Source organism: Melospiza melodia, chromosome 2 (genome assembly GCF_035770615.1).
Source record: "Melospiza melodia melodia isolate bMelMel2 chromosome 2, bMelMel2.pri, whole genome shotgun sequence".
In the NCBI taxonomy this organism is placed as follows: Eukaryota; Metazoa; Chordata; class Aves; order Passeriformes; family Passerellidae; genus Melospiza; species Melospiza melodia.
Genome location: NC_086195.1, coordinates 122,986,628 through 122,992,666, shown reverse-complemented (window position 1 = coordinate 122,992,666; position 6,039 = coordinate 122,986,628).

The window sequence follows — 6,039 nt, the reverse complement described above, 5'->3', positions numbered from 1 at the left end:
AAAAAAAAACCCAACCCCCCCCCCCCAAAAAACCCTAAAAACCAAAAACACAAAAGTTAAAATCAAAAAAATTGATAAGTCTTGAAATCTAAGCCCTGTCACTTCAGTCAGTCAGTTAAGAGTATGGTCTATAATCTATAATCTCGGATATGATTTCGGATATATGTTTTGGTCATTGTACTGAGATTTACTTAACCATAAAATGGAAACATAACCAAAAAAAGTAAAATGGAGATCACTGAGGCATAGATCAGCTGATAAATTGCTATCTTCAGGTTAGCCTGAAGGTTAGGTAATCCAAGTTCTTTTTACCATTCTATTACATTTTTCTTTTTGTACCATTCTACTATAGGATAATCTTTATTATTTCGCAAATTTTGTTTATTCTTATGGATGGATGACCTTCTTAAATGGTAATGTAAGCAATTCACTTTCAGATCTCTTACTGTACTGCTCAGCTGCAACAGTCAAAAATTGGCAGTCTTTCACAAAGCTAGGCAAGGATAGAGCTGATTTTCTGTTCTGATTTCTTTCATTTTCTCAAAACTTATTTCAGTTTTATTCTGATCTTGTAATTTTCTTTCAGAAGTCTCTGGATGATTAGCATCTTTTTCTGCAGAACTGAGATGCTGAACACATTCAAATCCCCCACTGAACAGCAGCACATGCTGAGAAAGATTAAATAATGCAGCTAATTGCACAGCTAGGATACATACCTCTTAAGTGACTATCACAGCCTTTGGTCATTTAACAGTTAAAGTGTATAATCTGAACTCTTTTCTGTCCCTCTGGGCAATGTTTTCAGAAGTCAATCAATTTCCAGACCTGGGGAAATTTGCATCCCTATAGAGTTTCTTCAGACACTGAAGGCATTCACATAATATAAGCAAATACGCACAAAAATGACTATTGCACTTCCACTTATTACTGTTAGCAATATTAATCATGACTTTACAGCCTCTACATTCCATGTTCCATAAAATGAAATGTCGGTGGTATTATAAAAGGTCTAAGCCTATTTAAAAACATTAATACCATCAATAAATATCACTATTTGCTTATAAGGCTAGACACTGTAAGTGCTAAGTTCAACTCGTCACTTGATTATGATAAGCTTCTTCAGTTTCAGTTTGCAGTTGAGGAAAGAGAAGAACCTGCTTCTCAGTTTGTTTTCTCAGCCTAATCTTCAGTTAAATACTCCTTTCAATATTAAGCCTGATTAGCTTTATTGATGTTTAGAATATTTGGGCCCAAGTGATCCATTTGTCTGAAAGAAAGGTGTTTCTTTTTAGCATGAATGCAATAGCAGGCAAAGGCAGATGTTTTCAAGACTTTATTAAAAAAAAACCCAATCAGATCCTATGATGTTATTTCTAAATATATCAAATATATGTATTAATTTATTATTATTTGTAAAATAAAAAGTGGTTTGTATGATCATAATAAAAGAAGCAGGTTGGCTGCTGAAAACCAACAGCACAGAGTTACATCTGATTTTGAAATCAGGTGTTTCAAATCTTTTAGTGTCATGAGGCAATGTCATGTGTGTAGTTCTTGCAAGACTTCTGTTACCAAAAATCACAATACCTTGTAGCTGCTGGCCACATTCATTAAGGTTATGAAGTTGAATGACCTGGCTGTTAGCAGTTCCTTTACACATTTATAAACAAACAAATATGTAAATCAATATATTGATTTACAGTTAACTAATGAACTTGTCTGAAGGCTCAAGTGATCAAAGCACATTCCTTTATCTCAAGCAAATGCAGATAAGCAGCAGTGTTATACTGAACCATGTTTCTAGAATGTTACAGCAAGCAGAGAGCAACCATGATCTGATGGAAATTGTCCTCTTGGGTACTGCTGTATCCCATGCACCACATGCTCCTTTCCTTTGTGTAACAGAGAATATTGCACGTTTCATGTTAAAAAATAACCATAATATTAGTGAGAAAAAGTTCCATAAATGTTTTGGTGAATTTGGTTCCCTGTGACATGTTAGTCTACCTCTGATGCAATTTAGGCATTTGGATGACTGCCATAGAGTAATGGAAACAGCTGTGGATTCTGGAAGTTTCTCATGCATAGATGTCCACTAGCACTGTCAAAAACAGGCTGTGAACTAAGCATGTCCCACTTGACTGAAATGATTAACAGCAACAGAGGTTACAAGGAAACAACTTACAAGGAAATCACCATACTATCATAATTTAGCAGAATTCAACCATCTAATGTGATTATCTTCATCCAAAGTGGCCTTTTCAGGCTCAGAAAGAAAATGAAAAAAAAAATTAAAATATTTTAGGTGAGGCACATCCAGCTGTACATAGACACATCCCAAATCCCCTAAAACCATGCACTAAATTCATGTAAGTAATGTGAGTTATGTCTCTAGTTATGCTTGCAAACAGAGACTCGTCTGTTTGCTACTCACCAAGTCCCATGCTTGGATTTTAGGTAAGCTGTCACTCCTAAAAGACTCTTGACACAGGGAACACATAGGAGAAAGCAGTGGATATTGTTCACCTTGACTTTAGCAAGGCTTTTGATGCCATCCTCGCTGATAAACTAATGAAATACAGATTAGATAATCAGATGTATTTAAAAGTGACTGAACTGCAAAGCTCCAAGGGTTGTGATCACCTTCATAGTGTCCAGTTGAACATTGTCAGTAGCAAGGCACACAAGAGGTTGATAGTGAGACCAATACTGGGCAACCCCTTCATTACAGATCAGGATTAGGACAGAGTAGACCCTCAGCAAAGCTGCAGATGATATGGAGTTGGGAAGAGTGGTTCCTATACCACATTCCATGTTGCCATTCCGCAGGTTGGATAAATGAGCTGACAAGAACTTTATGAAGTACAGAAAAGACAAATTATAAATGCTGAATCTGACTCTATGGCCAGTACAAGCTTAGGACTGACTGACTGGAAAGAAATCTTATAAAATAATAAAGACCCATGGTGTCATGTAGGACATTAGGTGGAATATGAGCCCACGGTGTCCCTTGCAGCAAAGGTAATTGCTCTCCAGCTCCTTCCTGGGCTGCATACGGAAAGGCATTAAAGGGAAATGACCCTTCCCCTCTGCTCGGTACACTGAGATCAGGGTCCATCTCTGCACTCACAGGTACAACAGAGACACAGACATACTGAAGACAGGCCAGAAAAGTACCACAAAGAAAATTTAGGGAGAGCAGTATCTTTCATATGAGGGGAGGTTGAGAGAGTTGGGATTGTCCAGCCTGAAGAAAAGAAGGCTCAGGGAGATCTTATCCACGTGTATTGGTACCTGATGGGAAAGTAAAGACTACAGTCAGGTTTTTCTTGTCTGTGCTGAGTGACAATACAAGATGTGGCAAGCATAAACTGGAATATGGAAAATTCTACAAAAAAATGTTTTTAAATGTTAGGATAGTTGAACACTGAGATAGGTTGTCCAGAGAGTTTTTGAAGTCTGTAGCCTTGGTGATAATCAAAACCCAACTAGAGACAGCCCTGAACAACCTGCTCTAGTTAATGCTGGTCTGAGCAGGGAAGGTGGATCAGATCATTTCAAGAGCTCCTATTTAACCTCAACCATTTGTTATCTGTGATTCTGTAAACAGATTAAGATGGAAGAGCACCTCACTATTCCTAAATTTAAGTGAACCTGTACTAAACTGAATCACTTTCTTTCAGATGCAACACTTGCTTTACAAATACTGTTTGCTCATTATTTACATTTTATAGCTTGCATAACCTTGACCACATCTAGTTTTAACTGCTCTTTGCACTCCTGAGCTCTATTGATCTTTGAAATAATAATTGAGAGTGTTCATTCTCCAAAAGGTGAGTACATCCTCTAGCAAATTAGACTGGAGTCTCATATTCATAATCTTCAAACCTTCTGGCTGTATCTTTTTCTTATCACTCATTTTCCTTTTATATTATCCATTGTTGCAATTGCCTCATGGTCTCTCTATCTTTCCACAAATAAATTTCAGTAATAATTAATTGTAACTCTTTATTACATTTAGGTCTGTCTTTGTAAGATTTGTTTTTCCTCTTTTTTACCAAATAGACTGCTGAAAAATGATGGTTGTTGTGTCTGCTTGTATTTTTAATTCCCGCTGCTTTGCCTAGAGGTTTGTGCTAGCTTTTGTTAAATTATTAGGTTGGTTCCATTCTTGTGGACTTGAAAAAGTTACTTCAATTTAAACTCTTCCAGAAAGAAATATCCACTCAGGCAAGCATGTCATAAAAATAGATTTAGGAACAGTGCACTATTTTCAGTTCCTTTTGATATTTTGATTAGAATATTGTGATGCCTCACCTCCACAAAATAAAAGGAAAAAACACAATAACCCACCAATGGCAGCATGAACAACCAAACACTAAACAATTTAACAAGTTATTTGAGTGAAAGATTTACTCGCTACAGATAGAATTTTCATTATTGTAGTCTTAGTAAAGTCACTGAAGTAAAAACATTCAGAATGTTACTAACTCCTTTCTCTGCTGTATATTCTGCTTATTTATCTTCCCCAACCCAGGACTTGAACTCTTGACCATTAGACAACAGTAAAAATGTTTTTATTTTTCCTCAGTGGGCTTTGTTTCAGCCGTTTGGTTGGGCATCAGAGATATCAATATGTAACTTTCCATTAGCATTATGGTCTGTGACTCAAAATAATTTACAGTGTTCAAGGCTGGATGGAGCTTGTCCAAGGAATATCTTGATGCTGAGGATTGTCCTTACGTTCTATCTGTAAGGAAAGGTTTTTCTTGATATTCCTTAAAAAACAAAAAATGCTCCAGCCTACAGAAAACAGACTGTCTTCACTAAGAAAATTAATTTCCATAGGCAGAGAACATCCTACCTGCAGCTGAAGCCTTGTGCAAGTGTAAAATCTGGTCTCACTAATGATGGTGATAATGGACTGGATCAAGATCTAGACATATTAGGACTAAAATGTTGCAAGCAGAAGTTTCAGTTTTTACTTTCAAGAGCCACAAGAGAACAAACCAAAGAGAGCCATCTTTCTGTTGTCATCTACTGGATGCAAGTAAATATTTTATGAGGTTCTGAAGTACTTTTATGAAGTATTAATTTTCTTAATAAAAGGGAGCAAAGGAGAAATGACTATTAGTGTACATGTAACAGAACAACTGTTAGCAAAACCAGAACTCTGTTCACAAGTACAGAGAGAGAAAAGAGGGAGAGATAGATAGTTCTATGTGTTCATAAAGATTCTCACAATATGTTTTTGTGTAGCATACACATAGTCTCTTCTTCGGTCTCAGAAATGTTGGTTGTAACTTGAGTGTCCTCTGTAACTAATATTTGTGATTCAGCTCTTCATCTCTGAAATAGGGATACCACAAGTCACTTGGGGATAAGATAAGCTACTTTGTAAGGCATTCTGAGATCACTGTTGGGAAGTGCTACAGAAGAGCAATTCACTGCTCATTAATAAAGTCTTTCTAGCATAATTTTTTTAAGGGGTTCCCCTTTTTCTTGCCAATTTTTGTAGCATGAGCATGTATGTAATTATTAAATATACATAAATGGAGTGAATTTCAAGTGCCGGGAGTGGGCACACACTCTCCTTACTCAGAATTTCATAAAGGGTGTTAATATGCAGAGTTGGTGTGTGCACTTGGCAGCTGCACTGACATGATAGAGTGTCAGCTCCTTTGTTAATGATCCGCATAGGAAAGTATCCCACACAGGCCTTGACAATTGACATACCATTACAGTGTATTGCGCCAATAATCCATGCATTCAAGTGCTCCCCACTCTTCCAGGCAAGCCTGACACAATAGTGCTTAATAGCTCAGTGCAGCATGTGAACACGAGGCCTTGATATGAGACTGTGATGACTGAAAGAGAAGATATGGCCTAGTGTATAAATGATCCATGTTTTATTATAAGCACACTGATCCTCAAGGATCTCTGGATCTGATACAGTTTCAAGGAGAGCCTTCCTTCTAAAAAGAAAAATACACAGAATATTTGGAATTTAAAACAAAAGCTTTTCTTCTTGAAAAATTA